This window comes from Triticum urartu, chromosome 5A (assembly GCF_056163025.1).
Source record: "Triticum urartu cultivar PI428250 chromosome 5A, HENAU_Tu73, whole genome shotgun sequence".
In the NCBI taxonomy this organism is placed as follows: Eukaryota; Viridiplantae; Streptophyta; class Magnoliopsida; order Poales; family Poaceae; genus Triticum; species Triticum urartu.
Window position 1 is genome coordinate 300,083,244 of NC_141877.1, and position 20,277 is coordinate 300,103,520.

Sequence of the window (20,277 nt, forward strand, 5' to 3'; positions counted from 1 at the left end):
ACCTTCCTCCATCACCAATTTCATGATGCTCACCGCCGTGTGTGAGTAATTCCATCATAGGCTTGCTGGACGGTGATGGGTTGGATGAGATTTATCATGTAATCAAGTTAGTTTTGTTAGGGTTTGATCCCTAGTATCCATTATGTTCCGAGATTGATGTTGCTATGACTTTGCTATGCTTAATGCTTGTCACTAGGGCCCGAGTGCCATGATTTGAGATATGAACCTATTATGTTTTCATTAATATATGTGAGTTCTTGATCCCATCTTGCAAGTATATAGTCACCTATTATGTGTTATGATCCGTTAACCCCGAAGTGATAATAATCGGGATACTTACCGGTGATGACCGTAGTTTGAGGAGTTCATGTATTCACCAAGTGTTAATGCTTTGGTCCGGCACTCTATTAAAAGGAGGCCTTAATATCCCTTAGTTTCCAATAGGACCCCACTGCCACGGGAGGGTAGGACAAAAGATGTCATGCAAGTTCTTTTCTATAAGCACGTATGACTATATTCGGAATACATGCCTACATTACATTGACGAACTGGAGCTAGTTCTGTGTCACCCTATGTTATAATTGTTGCATGAGGAATCGCATCCGACATAATTATCCATCACTGATCCATTGCCTACGAGATTTTCACATATTGATCTTTGCTTAGTTACTTTTCCGTTGCCACTGTTTTGCTTGCTACAAAACTGCTGCTATTACTTTTGCTACCATTACCGCTACTATCATATTACTTTGCTACTAAATACTTTGCTGCAGATATTATGTTTTCCAGGTGTGGTTCAATTGACAACTTAGCTGCTAATACTTGAGAATATTCTTTGGCTCCCCTTGTGTCGAATCCATAAATTTGGGTTGAATACTCTACCCTAGAAAACTGTTGCAATCCCCTATACTTGTGGGTTATCATTGACCTGGGTGATCAAACCGAGTCTGTGAGGCCTACTTGTAAAATGTCACATAATGTAGTTGCGTGTGCGATAGACTACATCAACAAGCATGTGTACATTAGTGCCGACAAGACGATCATGTCATGCAGCGTGACCAGCAAAATATGGAATGGTGACTTCCACCATGCCATCCTGAGGAAACATTTTGCCACGCACAGTGATTTCAAGCTCACGCCGAAAAAATTTGTGAGTGTTTCATCTTTTTCCAGATGTTTATTTTCCATACTATGTTTGTGCATAGTTATGTTCCATTTGTGGGTTAGTTAATTTCATGACAACTGTTCCCAGGGCAAGAAAGTGTAAACTTTAATGAAACGCATGTGGCAACTTAACTGAATAAGTGATGGCAATTTTATTGAAACATGTATGGCAGCTTTTGAAAATTACACATGCCAACTGAACTCTTCTTTCAGACCAACTTGGTACCAAGTGCGTTTTTTTCATGTGTCCATTTGATGACTACTTCATATAGCCATTTTTAATGGCAATATTAGTGCATATCATATGGCAAATACATCCATCTATTTTCATGTCAAATCTTTTTTCCCTTTACTTGCAGATCATGTTCCCCATGTTCTAGCTGCTTGAACCAGATAACCTAGTTGAAAAGTGTGGTCACCATTACGTCGTTTGCCTTGACCTAAAGAACCAATGTTTTGAGGTGCTCGATTCAATCCGTTCAGGAGATGACGCCAGCCTTACTACTCATGCTGACTTCTTTATCCACAACCTGAGAGAGACATGGAACCATCATTTTGGAAGATCGAAGGTCAAGAATAGTCATTTTCCAATCGAGTACGTCATGACTGCCAAGCAAGGAAATGGGTAATGACCTTTTCTTGTGTTTTCTACCTCATTTTGACTTCTCCAGTTTTTCCTGAAAGTTTATTATGTTTTTGTTGGCATGTGTTCACCTGCTTTTTTCGTTGTAGGCATGATTGCGGCTTCTACATGTTGGAATACCTTGCAAAGTGGGAAGGTTGACGGGTTCCTGTCATCACAGACGCAATTGTAGTCGAGCTCCATAAAATCTTTACATGGAACTGGGTGATGAATGAAGATTTCAACAAGTGGGCTTCAGCACGAGAATTCATCAAGGGAGCTGTCAAAACCGCGAACAAGAAGTACAAGTGATCACGTGGTGCTCAATACCCATGCCTACCTTACATTCTGTGACCGATGAGTGTAAGGTATCATCTGCTCTTCGAACCCATGTATGTGTGCTAGGTTATGTCTTTTTCACCGTAGTTGTAGGCTATAGTGATGGCTTGTGTGTGTAGTCTAATCCTGTAATATAAGTGTGGAACTGAATCTGTAAGGTGTGACAACAACTACTTTTACGTTCATTATTTTGTGTTGTGAATGTGAGTACTAATGTTTGAATGGGCAGTTTGTGTGCTTGTCCAAAATGTGTTTTGAAATTCTGTTGCCATATGTTTGCTTTTGTTTATGTTTTGTAGGGACGTGGTAGATGGTTCGAAACTCTTTGAAATAATTTGTGATCATTCATCAACTTACTACCTTCAGAACTTGTAAAACTGCGGACGGCCCACTAAGTCGTGTTATTTTCTACCATGGAATTTATAGTTTGATATGATTTTATTTTTCATCATGGCACCTTTAGTCACCCTAACATGGCGTTTATGATGCATGATACATGGCAAGTATAGTTGAACATGCACGGCAACTACAACTATTGTTTTCATTTTTTGGGAATTGCAATGCTACCGTATTGGATTTTTCTGAACAATGTCCATGTGGCAACTTCAACAAGTATTTTTTGAAAAAAATTCTGGTAAACATATTGTTGTCCACGTGTCCATTTGTTATGTAGACGAACATGCTCCAAGCATACTAGTTCATAGATTTGCATATGTGGCACCTCTCCCACGTCAATTTCAATACAACTTAGATGACATCTATTTCTTCTCATGATTCGCCCGGGGTCAATTCAATAGTTCCCACATAGTGTATATACAATACTACATATGTGGCAACTATTACTATCTCAAAAAATGTGTGGAATGAAAACTGAGAAGCTACCCGATGGCAGATTTAGTAGCAGCTACATGGCAAATTTAGTAGCATATACATGGTCACATTCAATAGTTCTCATATGGTATATGTAACACTACATGTGTGGCAACTGTTACTTTCTCAAAAATGCATGGAATGAAAATGGAGAAGCTACCCGATGGCAGATTTAGTAGCAGCTACATGGCAGATTTAGTAGCAGATACATGGAATTTTCTTCATTTTCTGTAATGCACCACTAGTTATGCTCACATTTCTAACCCATCATCATCTGAGTTGCAAAATTGTCACAAACATCAAAGCTAGAATCTCCCACAGTTGCTTATGGATTGCCAGATCCTTTCCTTGGTTTCTTATGCTTTGCTTGAATTTTCAACCCTGATTTGTATCTCACCTCTTTTGGACGCCCTTTTGTGATGGAACGTGGCGGGTTCCTGACCTTAGTTTGCGTGTTTGCGGTTCCAGACCATACTTCTGAGTTTTCAGAGGACGGACCCGTGGATGAAGGCACACTTGAAGTGCGGGGGAATCTCTGTAAGGCCTCACTACTGCAGGATGCTGCTAATGCGACACTACGATCCGAGACCCTTCGACGAAACTGTGTGCGATGCCATAATCGCAAATGATGGTGTAAAAACCCCGTCAAAAAAGGTGCAAAACATTTGCAATGGAGGATGCATCAAACACGGTTCAGATTTTAGTTGCGTGTGCGATGCAGGGCATACGGTTCAGCTCAATTAACTGTTTGCGATGAGGAGGAACAAAATAAACGGGCAGCCAGATGAAGGCGTGTGCGATGTACAACATACGGTTCACTCGAATGAACTGTTTGTGATTTGGCAACACAAAAGAAACGGTCAGCCAGATCAAGGTGTGTGCGATTGAGGGCATACGCTTCAGAAGGATTAACTGTTGGCGATTAGGCAACAGAAAAGAAACGGGTCAGCCAGATCAAAGTGTCTGCGATTGATGGCATACACTTCACATGGATGAACTATTTGTGATTAGCCGCAACAAACTGAAACAATTAGATAGATCAATGTGTGTGCGCTAGACGGGCACACACATTCCAATTAAAAGAAGCGTGCGTGATGGTAATAACGAGCGTGCACTATTGTTGGAACAAGACGTGTGCTGACATTGCCTATTGCGGTGCACCCTATCGTGCACACGCCACGTACGCGGCCGAGAAGGCGTACGTGCCCACGTTACACCTTCCGGGAATAGTGTCGCAGTTATAACCATTTGTAAATTTTGAGCATGCGTCCCGTCACATTCCAAATTGCAAACCTGTTCACACCGATCAAAACCTAAACGGTTTCCCACTTAGGAGTGTATTACTACTCGGTTATAAATACTACTACTCCAAGATGACTGCACATTCCTCCTCAACTCCTCATCCACAAAAATTCAAAAAGAAACAAGTCATTCATCATCGTTCCCTTGCGTCCGCCATGGCCAATGTGATTTCTGGGTCGAGAGATTGCCACCAGGAAGAGGCGAGCCTAGAAGCGGAAGCACAAAAGATGTCCCAGCTTGCCGCGAAAGCAGCCAACATCTCTCGCCGCGAAAGCAGCCAACATCTCCCGCCGCACGGCCGTAGCAGCAGAGAGGTCCCACCGCACCGCCGAAGCAGCACAGAGGTCCTGCCGCGCTGTCGATGTAGCAGACTAGTCCTTCGCGCCGCGGAAGCGGAAGAGATGTCCCGCCGCACCACGAATGCAGCGAAGATGTCCTCCCTCGCCGTGGCAGCCTAGGAAAATGCCTCACGGGCAGGCGAGGACTCTTACAGGCGCATGCATGCCCTCATCCTTAGGCAGATGGATCAGATCTCTAGGTGGGCGAGGTTGCAGGATGACCTGAAAGCCTCGTTTGAACAGTCTACCGATGTCATCCCGCAACTAAATGAGAGGAATGCGAAGCTCCGGGCCGAGCGCGACCTACTGAGGGCGAAGATCGTCGGATGTGCGGAGTAGCAGGAGCAGACCACTTCATTGTTGAAGAGGACCGGCGTCATCATCGAGAAACTTATGGACGAGAATGCCATGCTGCGCATCGAGCGTAGAAGGCTGGTGGAGGAATCCGTGGATGCTCTCAAGCAACATCTAGAGGACAAGAGCTCGCCATCGCTCATCGCGGAGACTAGTTCCCGTGGCCTGCAGCAGCGCATCAAGAAAGTAGAGATCAGTGAGCTAGATCATTGTCTTCCTTCTTCTTTTGCCCTTGTGTATTTCGGGCGTTGCCGCATGTGGCTTTTTTTAATTATGTTTCTAAATATGTAAGACAATTATTATCCACTCTTATCATCCTTATATTCATCATGCTTGCTATAAGTCGCAGTCGATGCTATATAGGTCTGTTGGATCTTACATCAAGATCGGTGCAAAAATTTCTTTTCAGATATTTATTTTTATCTCTTAAATCTCAGTCCAATGAGACATATAGCCACGCCTTAGAATAGGTGCTCGGGCGCCATTAATGGAGACATTGGGAGGGAGGTGCGCGGCTGGTAGCGGTCAAAGGGCTCTCCTCCTGATGAGCATGCGCAGGGGTCTCATCGCACGCCTCCCATACTCAAATAGCTACCCCTCATGGCACCTCCTAGCCAATAAAAAAGGGACGTGTGGCCACACGTACTTGGTAAGTAGAACGCCCTCAGTTTCAATAATACTTGTGTTTTCGATTTGTAATGTGACATCACTTGTTCCAAAATGACTTTGTTGATTGTTAATGTGTGCGCCTTCGCAAATCAGACAGAAAAATTACCACAACATGTTGGTGCCATGTCATGACACCATGCCAAGTTTCATGATTTTCAGGCGTGTTTTGGATTTACAGGAATAAAAAAACCAAGTTTCTCAACCTTTCTGGTCGAGCCACGACGCCCAGATGTTTGAATTTCACTCCCATCTCTTGCATGTGACCTAGAAATTCACCCAAAGACACACATGTGATTTTTCAAACAACTTTGGTGCACTGGAGCCTGTGCTTGTAGTTCAAATTTGAATTATGCACATTAAATGCGCAGAAACTCAATTAATGTATAAAAAGGCCAAACGAACCCGGAATAATTCCAAAATTTAGCACGGTACTTCTATTTGCTCTAATCTACCACTGTAAAAAAATTAAGGCGGGATAAGGCAGTGTACGTATGTCATTTCGCACACGGAGGTGACACGTTCCCTCTCGGAACCACGAGCCTTCTTGAGGGAAGCTCCGGTTTGCTAGAAGCTTACACCAAAGCTTGTTCCAATTCGGCCAAAAAAATTACCGCAGCATGTTGGTGCCATGTCATGACACCATGCCAAGTTTGATGATTTTCATGCGTGTTTTGGATTTACATGAATTAAAAAATCAAGTTTCTCAATCTTTCCGGCCGAGCACGACGCCCAGATGTTTGAATTGCACTCCCATCTCTTGCATGGGACCTAGAAATTCACCCAAGGACACACATGTGATTTTTCAAACAACTTTGGTGCACTGGAGCATGTGCTTGTAGTTCAAATTTGAATTATGCATATTAGATGCGCATAAACTCAATTAATGTATAAAAAGGCCAAACGAACCCGGAATAATTCAAAAGTTTAGCACATTACTTCTATTTAGTCTTATATGCCTATGTAAAAAAACTAAGGCTGGAGAAGGCAGTGTACGTATGTTGCTTCGCACATGGAGGTGACACGTTCCCTCTTGAAACCACGAGCCTTCTTGAGGGAAGCTCCAGTTTGCAAGAAGCTTACACCAAAGCTTGTCCCAATTCGGCCAAAAAAATTACCGTAGCATGTTGGTGCCATGTCATGACACCATGCCAAGTTTCATGATTTTCAGGCGTGTTTTGGATTTACAGGAATTAAAAAACCAAGTTTCTCAATCTTACCGCAGCTGTTTGAATTTCACCCCCATCTCTTGCATGGGACCTAGAAATTCACCCAAGGACACACATGTGATTTTTCAAACAACTTTGGTGCACTGAAGCATGTGCTTGTAGTTCAAATTTGAATTATGCACATTAAATGCGCAGAAACTCAATTAATGTGTAAAAAATGCCAACGAAGCCAGAATAATTCCAAAATTTAGCATGGTACTTCTATTTGGTCTAATCTGCCAGCGTAAAAAAATTGAGGCGGGAGAAGGCAGTGTACGTATGTCGTTTCGCACATGGAGGTGACATGTTCCATCTCGGAACCACGGGCCTTCTTGAGGGAAGCTCCGGTTTGCAAGAGGCTTACACCAAAGCTTGTCCCAATTCGGCCAAAAAAATTACCGCAGCATGTTGGTGCCATGTCATGACACCATGCCAAGTTTCATGATTTTCAGACATGTTTTCGATTTACAGGAATTAAAAACCAAGTTTCTCAATCTTTCCGGCCGAGCCACGATGCCCAGATGTTTGAATTTCACTCCCATCTCTTGCATGGGACCTAGAAATTCACCCAAGGACACACATGTGATTTTTCAAAGAACTTTGGTGCACTGGAGCATGTGCCTGTAGTTCAAATTTGAATTGTGCACATTAAATGCCCAGAAACTCAATTAATGTATAAAAAAGGCCAAACGAACACGGAATAATTCCAAATTTTAGCACGATACTTCTATTCGGTCTAATCTGCCAGTGTACAAAAATTAATGCGGGAGAAGGCAGTGTACGTATGTCGTTTCGCAAACGGAGGTGACACGTTCCCTCTTGGAACCAAGAGCCTTCTTCAGAGAAGCTCTGGTTTGCAAGAAGCTTACACCAAAGCTTGTGCCAATTCGGCCAAAAAAATTACTACAACATGTTGGTGCCATGTCATGACACTATGCCAAGTTTCATGATTTTCAACCGTGTTTTAGATTTACAGGAATTAAAAAAACCAAGTTTCTCAATCATTCCGGCGTAGCGACGACACCCAGATGTTTGAATTTTATTCCCATTTCTTGCATGCGACCTATAAATTCACCCAAAGACACACATGTGATTTTTCAGCAAACTTTGGTGCATTGGAGCATGTGCTCGTAGTTCAAATTTGAATTATGCACATTAAATGCCTAGAAACTCAATTAATGCATAAAAATGCCAAACGAACCCAGAATAATTCCAAATTTAAATATGACACTCATGTACTAGTTGCATGTTCACTGTACGTAAATGTTCTATCAATTCAAACACCATCATTTCCCTCCGTAACACCATTTTGTCTTTCAAAACATAATGAAAAAATCAGGTATACCACAAACAGTTTACTAGAAAGAATCGTGTGGGATGCGATATAAAATATCCTGGCGCACCGTCTTGTCTGGCTTACGCAGGAAGCTTCATCGTCTATAGTCCACCGCCCCCACTTGAACCACACTTGTGTGCCAGTTTCTCACGACACCGAGTGAAATTTTTTGGCCACCGCGGAAATATCTATCTCCTCGCCCCCTCCCTCCTACCAAAAGACACATTTCCACTGTTCCTCCTTGTTTTCCAAGTTCAAACCTTCTCTTTTGCTTACTGGTAGCTCAGCCTCCTCGTCGGCGACCCTTCTTCTTGCAGTGTCACCTCCTCGTCGGCTACCTTTCTTCTTGCAGTGCCGCCTCCTTGTCGGCGACCCTTCTTCTTGCAGCGCCGACTCCTCACCGGCGACCCTTCTTCTTGCAGTGCCGCCTCCTCGCAGGCAACCCTTCTTCTTGCTGCACGGCCTCCTCGCCGCTGACCCTTCTTCTTGCTGCGCGGCCTCGTCGATATGGTCCGGTAATCCACACCCCACCCACACCATCCTCCTCCTTTCCCGTCCCACTTGCCCCGACTGACGGAGCGACACCTTCCACCGAAATCACTGACCCCCTCCTCCAATTAAGCGCCGCCCATAGCCATTTTACACGCAGTATAACATGGAGTTGAGTAGCATGCGGCCGCACGCGCGAATGAGGTCGCTATGGCTGCCATGCGTGTTGAGCGCCAGATCTTGGAGGAGCACCTCGTCTTCGAGGCCACCGTCGACACCGCCACGCGGTTGTCTACTTTAAACTACAGTTCGTGATGTTTTCTCGAGGCCACCGCCAGTGCCTTCTAGTGATTTGTCCTCTGTACACCGGCAGTGCCTTCTAGTGATTTGTCCTCTGTAATGTTAATATGCAATCTGATGTTCAGTTAACAGTGTGGTCCTCTGAAATGTAATGTTCAGTTAACACTTTGGTCTGACAATTGCTACATTTCATAGTACTGTTCTCAAGCATTCTTTGTTTTGTTAACTATCTTATCTTCTAGTGCATGTTTCTATTCTGCAATGTCATGATCAGTTAACTATTTTGGTTCATTTGGTCTGCTGTCCATTTAACTGTTTGGTTCAGTTCTGCAATTTGATTTTTATTTGTTGTGGGAACAATTTTGTATTGTTATGCATGTGACACCAATCGAATTTGGCTGTACTCAATACATATTCTACTAATAGTATGGCAACTCTCAGTTAACCTGATCAAGATCTTCCTTATGTGTGTTGTAGGTAAACAATGGGACACTGCAGTTTACCATCGAGGTTTGTTCAAGCAGGGTCCTTTGGCTAATAGCACATTATTGTGCAGTTGCATGAATCATTCTAATATTTAGGTTTCTTACAATTTGGTCTTGCACATGTAGGTCCTGCTGTCAGAGGCTTAGACCCACTGTTCGACCCATTTAGCATATGGGGAAATGAGATGTCCATGAATATCAGTCAAGTCCAGAAACTTATAAAGATTGTTAGGATGAAGAAACTTGCGACGAATAACAGCAAGATCTTTGTTTGCACAATGAAGAAGACATCAGTCAACTATAGGATGGTACCAACTCTTTTATCTTGTTTTTACCCCTTGCGCCATTTCAAAATTTACAACAGCGATTTATACATAGCTTTGTTTTCAGTACTTTTCAAAGCAGTTCATCGAAGATTACCTCTCAAACCACCTGCATGGTCAAGAGGCGAGGAAGGTATTCATTCAACACCCACGGTACAATATTGAAGTCTTGCTGAAGAGGACGAAGGTTGGGCGGGCAATTATCCATAGCCACTGGCCTAAAGTTGCAAGGACATTCAACATCACTGAAGGCTCAATATTTTCCTTCCGCTTCTAGAGTTTCCCAGGTGAGATTCATCTGTCTATTTACCATGTATGATGCTACTTTCCAAAGGTTTTTGATGTTGCATGTGAAACTTGGTGCTGTTGTGTAATGGCGTAACTGAGTGCCGAAGCTATCTGATGTAATTCGATTATGAAATCCTGGTTGCTTTTATACGGATATGAAATATCTGGCGTGTTATATAAGAAATATCAGTTTTATTAGTACATGGATTATCAATAATAAGCTAATTACCCTGCTTATTGGGGTTTTCTATTGCAGACGGTTATTTAGACAGCACCGTGGGCGATGAACTCAACCAACCCGCACGGTTTCTAGAAAGTAGGCGTGTTCGATCAACTAACAATCACACATGGCTTCCGGCAGCGAACTGTTTGTGTTAGGACACCTTGCACAAACGTTTCCACACAAAGAATTGTGTGTGATATACATACGAACGGAAACGTTTTCCCTGGATTGACTATGTGGGATGTACATAAGAACATAAACGAATTCCTTGGATTGACTGTGTGTGATATACATACCTACAGAAATGTTTTTCTGGGATTCACCGTGTGGGATGTACATACCTATGGAAATGATTTTCTCGGATTGCCGTGTGGGATGTACGTACCTACGGAAATGATTGGGTTTCGATGCCTCGCGCGACCGCACATGGCCCCAGCCTGGGTCCCAGGAGGGTCTATCCCCGACGATTTTTGGGTCGTGTGGGAAGGACACCCTATCGCGCACACTCACTTGGCGACGGTTCCAAATGCCGTCGCGAAAAGGGGTTAAAAACTATTTGTTTAGCACGTCATTGTACCAGTGCCTCTTCAGCCTTCCTTTCCTTGATCTCATCAAGCTCTCTTTTAGGGCCTTCTGGTGCTTTTCTGCCACCCTTGTTGTCTCATCACTCTTGCATGCTTCATCTATTAGTTCAGCATAGTTCTTGGTCAAGACCACGTGCCTCACGGAGTCCGTGGTTGCCTCCAATCTGTCATCATGTACAGTCAAAACTGCATTTGATGTTTGTGGCCCCAACGCATCGTCAGCGTCCCAAGTCCATCGCCGACATATGAAATGGCGGAGCAAACGCTTGACCACGTGCATCTCCATAATTTTGAGTATGTGGTAGCACACAATCTCGTCCTGTTCATATTTGCAGCATTCGCAATAGTACTCACCTTAGTTTACTACGGCCTTCACAAAGTAGTTTCTTCCCTTGTCCGGATCTTCAGGCTCTGAATCAGACATGTCCCTGAGACTACACACCTTGAATGTACATTCGTCAACCTGATAAGTTGTGTACTTGCTGGACAACTTTATTTCTTCCTGGAATCTGCATGTTTTTTGCTCGTTAAGTTCTCATGTTCTTTTTTAACCACTTTTGTTGAGGTAGGGCAAGCAAGCGTATTAAACTCAGCGATGGCAAAGAAAGCATAATTTTCCACATTGCTTTGTTTTGATTGTTTCCACATGGCAACTATAGTTTATTTCACATGGCAGTCAAAGCATGACGCGCACGGTAATCAATATGTTGTATAACATATTGTGCTATTGTGAAATTAGCAATATGTTAAAACAAGGCAAGTACAGTGCATTCTATATGGCAAATATTGCTTTTTTGGTAGGGCAACTGCGTCATATTATTCTCATGGCAAAATAGGTCATCTTACATGGGAAATACTTTGTACTACAAATTGCAAGTACACTACATCCCACATGGCAACCACACAACATTCAACATGACAACTACACTTTTTTACACAACACACGGCATCTATTATTTGTCTTCCAACTACTCATTTTTATTCCATTTTTCATCTTTTGCATTTACGTGTTTACTACAGATGGAAGCTTCAAACCAGTACCCATGGCAAACATATTTGATATTTTGTTAGCTTCCTTTTTGAACACGAGGCATGCAGCCTTGTTCTTGTTTTCTCAATCAACATTTTTTTTAATAATTTTCGATGTTGAATGCATTGTGCCATACATGGCAAATAAGACCGTACGAGCATTCACTTAGTTGTAAAATATTTTGTTGGTGTATATCTTGCTCATCTGCCTCTCCATCTGTAAATATGTTAGGAATTTAGGCTGCTTGAGTGCGGTCTTTGCTTCTTGTTGCAGCTCAGATCCCAGTATTTTCTGTTGCGAAACTGAATATTGCTTGGCAAACTGCGGCAATGAGTTGCAGGGCTCACGTAACGCTTCAAAATAGCATTGAACCCCTCGTTGTGTTGTGTAGTCTGCAGAAATGGATAGAAGCACTGCATGAAGAAGGTTGGCACCCAGTACATCCGCTTCTCCCACAGTTTCTTAAGTGTCTCGTTGTCCTGGACTTGGTATTTTTCGGTCATAGCCGTCCAGCTTCGTTCAAACTCTTCCACTATCAAGCTGTGGTCCACACACAAATCGAATGCCTTGTGTAGATCTGGACGGTCAGCAAAGAGTGGTCCTAGAGTCTCTTCAGCCTTGTTAATAATATGCCACCTACAGTGCCAATGCACTACCATGGTGAAGACCTCCTCTATGCCTCCACGCATGCTAAAGTCCTGGTCTATTATTATGTTCATCGGAGCAAGTCCACCCATGCACTCCAAGAGGGTTTTCAAACAACCAAGTATAACCATTAATACCTTTGTTCCTCACAAGGCGGCAGCCGAACTGCAAGGACTGATTGTGGTTATTTATTCATGTGAATGGAGCACGTGGCATCTTGTACATATTCGATATGTCGCGTCGAAAGAAATGCAATCACGGAAATGTTTGTAGGCTCTTCTTGCTGCACCATTGAAAGTGCTAGTTATCGACTAGAGAGGGGTGAATAGGCGATTTTTATGAAAGTCTTCAAAACACAGGGGCTTTGAAGACAAACAGTAGAAATGATCCTATTGATCTGCAGTGGAAGGTACACTACTCTAGGCAAGCCATAGTCAAGTAAGCAATGAAGTGAAAGAACGAAGACTATCAGCAGCTAGGTAGTATGGATCAGAATGGAAGACAGTATGAAGCCAAACAGTAAACAGTCTTCACTCAGTGAAGTCAATCAAATCATACAGGCAGGCAATGACTTCATGAAGACAAACTGTAAAGTAAAGGGAAGTGAAGGATAGAACCAGTAGCTTGGTGAAGACAAGGATTTGGTAGACCGGTTCCAGTTGCTGTGACAACTGTATGTCTGGTTAGGGAGGCTGAGATTTAACTCAGAAGACCGCGTCTTCACCTTATTCCCTTTAAGCTAAGGACACACAGTCCTCGTCCAATCACTCTGGTAAGTCTTCAAGGTAGACTTCCAAACCTTCACAGACTTAGTTTACCAGCACTCCACAATGACTCTTGGATGCTCAGAACGCGACGCCTAACCGGCTGGAGGATTCATAGTCCTGAAGTGTAACAAGTCTTCAAATCACGCAGACAAAAAGACTTCAGTGATGCCTAACACTCTTTGGCTCTGGGTGTATAGGGCTTTGTCCTCACAAGGATCTCTCTCTCAAATGCTTCAGAGGTGGGTTGCTCTCAAACGACAAAAGACGTGCACTAACTCTGAGCAACCACCAATTTATGGTGTAGGGGGTGGGCTATTTATAGCCAGGAGGCAATCCAACCTGATTTGTCCAAAATGACCCTGGGTCACTAAGAAACTGACATGTGTACATTGGTCAGATTTCAAACGGACGTGGCAGCTTGACTTGGGCTACAAGTAAAGCTGACTCATCCAGCTTTGGATAAGATTTGCTCTCATTGTCTTTGCCCGAAGACATAGGATTTGGTTGAGCATCACATCAGTCACTCTGACTTTGTTCACTTGGACCACACTTAACAGTACGGTGGTTCCTATGACTCAACAAAGAAGAAAAGGTACGAAACAACTATGTCTTCGCACTCCATAGTCTTCATGCGAATGTCTTCTCATGTCATAATCTTCACTGTGAATATCTTCACATACCACAATTGTCTTCAATGTCTTCATACATTTTTAGGGGTCATCTCTGGTAGGTAAACCGAATCAATATGGGAGTACTACCTTTGTTATCCTGCAATTATCACAAACACATTAGTCCCTCAACCAAGTTTGTCGTCAATACTCCAAAACCAACTAAGGGTGGCTGAGGTAGTCCTGGATTAGGGGGTGTCCGGATGGCCGGACTATACCTTCAGCTGAACTCCTGGACTATAAAGAGACAAGATTGAAGACTCCGTTCCGTGTCCGGAAGGGACTTTCCTTAGCGTGGAAGGCAAGCTTGGCGATACGGATATGAAGATCTCCTACTATTGTAACCGACTCTATGTAACCCTAACCCTATCCGGTGCCTATATAAACCGGAGGGTTTTAGTCCGTAGGACAACATAAACATCAACAATCATACCATAGGCTAGCTTCTAGGGTTTAGCCTCCTCGATCTCGTGGTAGATCTACTCTTGTACTACCCATATCATCAATATTAATCAAGCAGGACGTAGGGTTTTACCTCCATCGAGAGGGCCCGAACCTGGGTAAAACTTCGTGTCCCTTGTCTCCTGTTACCATCCGGCCTAGACGCACAGTTCGGGACCCCTACCCGAGATCCGCCGGTTTTGACACCGACATTGGTGCTTTCATTGAGAGTTCCTCTGTGTCGTCGCCGTCAGGCTCGATGGCTCCTACGATCATCAATAGCGATGCAGTCCAGGGTGAGACCTTCCTCCCTGGACAGATCTTCGTCTTCGGCGGCTTCGCACTGCGGGCCAATTCTCTTGGCCGTCTGGAGCATATCGAAAGCTACTCCCCTGGCCGTCAGGTCAGATTTGGAAGTTTAAACTACACGACTGACATCCGCGGAGACTTGATCTTCGACGGATTTGAGCCACTGCCGAGCATGATTTAGCTCTGCCGCCGAACAGTGCCCTGGAGGCCGCACCCGCGCCGGCTCCGATCCCTAATTCGGAGCCAACTGCGCCGATCGAGGATGTGCGGTTGGACGCCGCCTCGGGGGCTGTGACCTTAACGGCGATTGAGCCGAACACCAGCCCCGCACTCTGCGAGACTCGTGACTCCAAGGAGCCGGACTCCTCTCCGGACTCCGAACCCTCCGTGCCCCTGCCAATCGAATCCGATTGGGCGCCGATTATGGAGTTCACTGCCGCGGACATCTTTCAGCACTCGCCTTTCGGTGATATCCTGAAGTCTCTCTCTTTATCAGGAGAGCCCTGGCCGGACTATGGTCAGCGAGGTTGGGGTACGGACGATGAAGAAATTCAAAGCCCACCCACCACCCACTTTGTAGCCACTGTCGACGACCTAACCGACATGCTCGACTTTGACTCCAAAGACATCGATGGTATGGACGCCGATGAAGGAGACAATGAAGAACCAACGCCTATTAGGCCCTGGAAAGCCACCTCGTCATACGACATATACATGGTGGACACCCCAAAAGAAGGAGATGGTGATGGAACAGCGGAGGATGACCCCTCCAAGAAACAGCCTAAGCGCCGGCGTCAGCGGTGCCGCTCAAAATCCCGCCAAAACAAACACGGTGATTCCAGGACAGGAGATAATAATACTCCGGAAAGCGCCGAAGAAAACCCCCTCCAGCAAGATTTAGCACAGGAGGATGGAGAAACCAGCCCTCATGAGAGAGCGGCAGACAGAGAGGTCGAGGACGATAATTATATGCCTCCCTCCGAAGACGAGGCAAGCCTCGACGACGACGAATTCGTCGTGCCAGAGGATCCCATCGAGCAAGAGCGTTTTCAACGCAGGCTTATGGCCACGGCAAGAAGCCTCAAGAAAAAACAGCAACAGCTTAAAGCTGATCAAGATTTGCTAGTCGACAGATGGACTGAAGTCCTTGCGGCCGAAGAGCATAAACTCAAACGCCCCTCCAAGAGCTACCCAAAGCGCAGGTTGCTACCCCGATTAGAGGAAGAAGCACTTGATGCGGCCGACCGACCACCTCGTGGCCGCGACAGAGAGGCCTCTCGGCCCTCCACTCAAGCCGCACCCCGTACCAAGGCATGGGAATATGCGCCAGACTTACGAGACATGTTGGAGGACAAGGCAAGGCAAACAAGATCGATCTACGGATCGTGTGGGCGCCCCACAGCTCGAGACGGCATCCGTCACGCCGGCCAAAAATTCGGCAGGGCCGAACATAGTAGACAAGGCTCACTGGAGCTACGTCATGATATAGCCCAGTACAGAGGCGTCGCACACCCACTTTGCTTTACAGACGAAATAATGGATCATCAAATTCCCGAGGGTTTCAAACCCGTAAACATCGAATCATATGATGGCACAACAGACCCTGCGGTATGGATTGAGGATTATCTCCTTCATATCCACATGGCCCGCGGCGATGATTTCCACGCCATCAAATACCTCCCACTCAAGCTTAAAGGACCAGCTCGGCATTGGCTTAACAGCTTGCCAACAGGATCAATCAGTTGTTGGGAGGACCTGGAAGCCGCATTCCTCGACAATTTCCAGGGCACTTATGTGCGACCCCCAGACGCCGATGACCTAAATCACGTAATTCAGCAGCCAGAGGAATCGGCCAGGCAATTCTGGACACGGTTCCTAACAAAGAAAAATCAAATAGTCGATTGTCCGGACGCTAAGGCCCTAGTAGCCTTCAAGCACAATATCCGTGACGAGTGGCTGGCCCGGCACCTTGGTCAGGAAAAGCTGAAATCTATGGCAGCACACACGACACTCATGACCCGCTTTTGCGCGAGAGAGGACAACTGGCTTGCTCGTAGCAACAATATGACCAAGAACCCTGGTAATTCGGACACTAGGGACAGTAGTGGCAGGTCGCGTCGCAATAAGCAGAAGCGCTGCATTAACGGCGACAATACTGATGATACGGCAGTTAATGCCGGATTCAGAGGCTCTAAATCCGGTTAGCGGAAAAAGCCATTCAAAAGGAATCCTAGGGGCCCGTCCAGTTTGGACCGGATACTCGACCGCTTATGCCAGATACATGGCACCCCCGAAAAGCCGGCCAATCACACCAACAGGGATTGTTGGGTGTTCAAGCAGGCAGGCAAGTTAAATGCCGAAAATGAGGACAAGGGGCTGCATAGCAATGACGACGAGGAGCCCCGGCCGCCGAACAACAGTGGACAAAAGGGTTTTCCCCACAAGTGCGGATGGTGAACATGATATACGCAACCCACATCCCCAAGAGGGAGCGGAAGCGCGCGTTAAGGGACGTATACGCGATAGAGCCAGTCGCCCCAAAGTTCAACCCATGGTCCTCCTACCCGATCACCTTTGATCGAAGGGACCATCCCACTAGCACCCATCACGGCGGATTCGCTACATTGGTTCTAGACCCAATTATTGACGGATTTCATCTCACTAGAGTCCTTATGGACGGCGGCAGCAGCCTGAACCTGCTTTACCAGGATACAGTGCGGAAAATGGGCATAGATCCCTCGAGGATTAAGCCCACCAAAACGACCTTTAAAGGCGTAATACCAGGTGTAGAGGCCAACTGTACAGGCTCAATCACACTTGAGGTGGTCTTTGGATCTCCAGATAATTTCCGAAGTGAGGAGTTAATCTTCGACATAGTCCCGTTTCGCAGTGGTTATCACGCACTACTCGGGCGAACCGCATTCGCTAAGTTCAATGCGGTACCGCACTACGCATACCTTAAGCTCAAGATGCCAGGCCCTCAAGGAGTAATTACGGTCAATGGAAACACCGAACGCTCCCTCCGAATGGAGGAGCACACGGCGGCCCTTGCAGCGGAAGTACAAAGCAGCCTCTCCAGGCAGTTCTCTAGTTCGGCCACTAAACGACCGGACACCGTCAAGAGCGCCCGGAGTAACCTACAACAAGACCGCCTGGCACGATCCGAGCAGGCATAGCAACACGGCCCCAACCCCAACCCTCGCAAAAAGGTGACGCTAGTACTTCGCGTACATAACTACGCTCTAGAGATACCATGGGCACAGGGGGAGGGGCACCATCCCGGCACGCCCAAAACACGGTTAAACCGTACCAGGGCTGCCGATTTTTTAATTTTCTCTTACTTTCAGGACTCCATCCTTTGGAAGGACTGTTCGGCAGTTCAATTGCCGCATAAACGATGCAAGAACCAGGGAAGCAGACGAGCCACGCCGCATTACGGAACTCCCAGGTGGTCTCTATCACGAGCAGTATACCTGTTTCGCATACTATTCCACAGCCTGCCCCTGGAACGGACATGTTACATAGTCCAACCTTTTGCTTATCGCATTATTTGTATCGTTCTGCTTTGATCACAGTCCTCATTAATAAACAATGCATAGCTTTTGTCTATTTTTGCATTACCTCTTTATATATATATATATATATATATATATGTGTGTGTGTGTGTGTGTGTGTGTGTGTGTGTTCCTTAACGACATATTGCACCCGTACACTTTGGTACGGCCAAAATACGCCAGGGGCTTCAGTACCCCTCAAGATGGTGTGAGAAGTCCGAACACTTTAACAAGTACGGCACCCCGAACTTATAGCATTATATGCATCGGCTCCGAATCATGTCTTGGGTCAATAGTTGGGTTTGCCCGGCTCCTATGTTTTGGTGCCTTACGTTCCACTATATCGGCTAAGGTAGCACTAGGAGAACCACTGCGATTGTGGCCCAGTTGAGCTGGGTCGAGCACCTCGGTGGAGAAAGCTAAAACTGACTGTCATGATGAAGCGAGAGCTGGTCGCTGTTCGAGAGGTTTTTTCGAGTCCCTAAAGACTTATGCCGCTTAGGGCGAGGAATCGGCTCTGTCCAGCCAAGGCGTGGATAGCGCCCCGAACTCGGTCTTCCGAATACCAGGGGCTTCGCCAAAATTTAAAATTATAGAATTCTATGGCTAAGTGAGAGTGTTCACGCATTATAGTCCGATTGCCTTGTTCGCTGGGCTGAGCGCCTCCCTCGAAGGACCCAAACATGGGAAAAATAGCTCTCAGATTTATCCCCGAACACCCCAGCACTAGCGGCACGGGGGCAGAAGCCGACGACTCGCCATCTCTCAGAATTGATAAACAGCCGCACAGAAGGTAATATTTTCAATTCAAACAGCATTGCTTAGTGCATATGAACAAGTTTTCAGCGCACAGGACAAAAGGAGCAAGTTTCACTCAAAAATTACATCCCTAGAACATTCATCCGCCACAAGGCGGGCACCCTTCAGAACATCCTTATAATAATTCTCGGGCTTGCGATGCTCTTTCCCCGGCGGTGGCCCATCCTTCACAAGCTTCTCAGCATCCAGCTTGCCCCAGTGCACTTTAGCACGGGCAAGGGCCCTACGGGCACCTTCAATGCAGACGGAGCGCTTGATGACTTTGAACCTTGAACAGGCCTCCACCAGCCGCCACACCAGCCCGAAATAGCTCCTAGGCTGAGCCTCTCCAGGCCACAGCCGAACTATGAGGCCCTTCATGGCATGTTCGGCCGCCTTGTGGAGCTCGGTCAGTTGCTTTAGCTGGTCGCTCAGGGGCACGGGGTGTCCGGCCTCAGCGTACTGAGACCAGAACACCTTCTCCGTCGAGCTGCCCTCCTCAGCTCGATAGAATACGGCGGCATCGGACACACTCCGGGGAAGATCTGCGAACGCTCCTGGAGAGCTCCGAATTCGGGTAAGTAACAAGTAACTCACGTTTATGTGTTTGCTTTGCATAAAGAATGCCTTACCCGCCGCTATCTTCTTCACCTCCTCCAACTCCTGGAGGGTCTTCTGGGATTCGGCCTTGGCAGACTTGGCATTTTCAATAGCCACCGCGAGCTCGGACACTCGCGTCTTTGAGTCAAGCTCCAAACTCTCATGTTTTCCCATGAGAGCCTGGAGCTCTTGCCGCACCTTGCCAACCTCGGCCTCATACTTCTCCCGCTCGGTGCGCTCCGAGGCTGCCCTCTTCTCGGCCTCGTCCAGCGCTTGCTTAAGGGTCGCCACCTCAGACGTGGCCCCTACAATAGCCACGATAATCCTGTCATTTTTTGCAATTGCTCCTTTTTATATATATTTCTTACCTTCATTGTCCTCGAGCTGCTTCTTGGCACGCCCGAGCTCTTGCTCGGACCGCTCGAGGTCCTGCTTTAGCGTGTCCACTTCCGCAGTCAGTGCGGCGGACGCAAGTAGAGAAGCCTGCATACGCATATTGACTCCTTTTTGTTAGACTCCTGCAAATTTTAATTGATCCTCTATTCGGCTTTTCTTCCCAAACGCCAAACAGAGC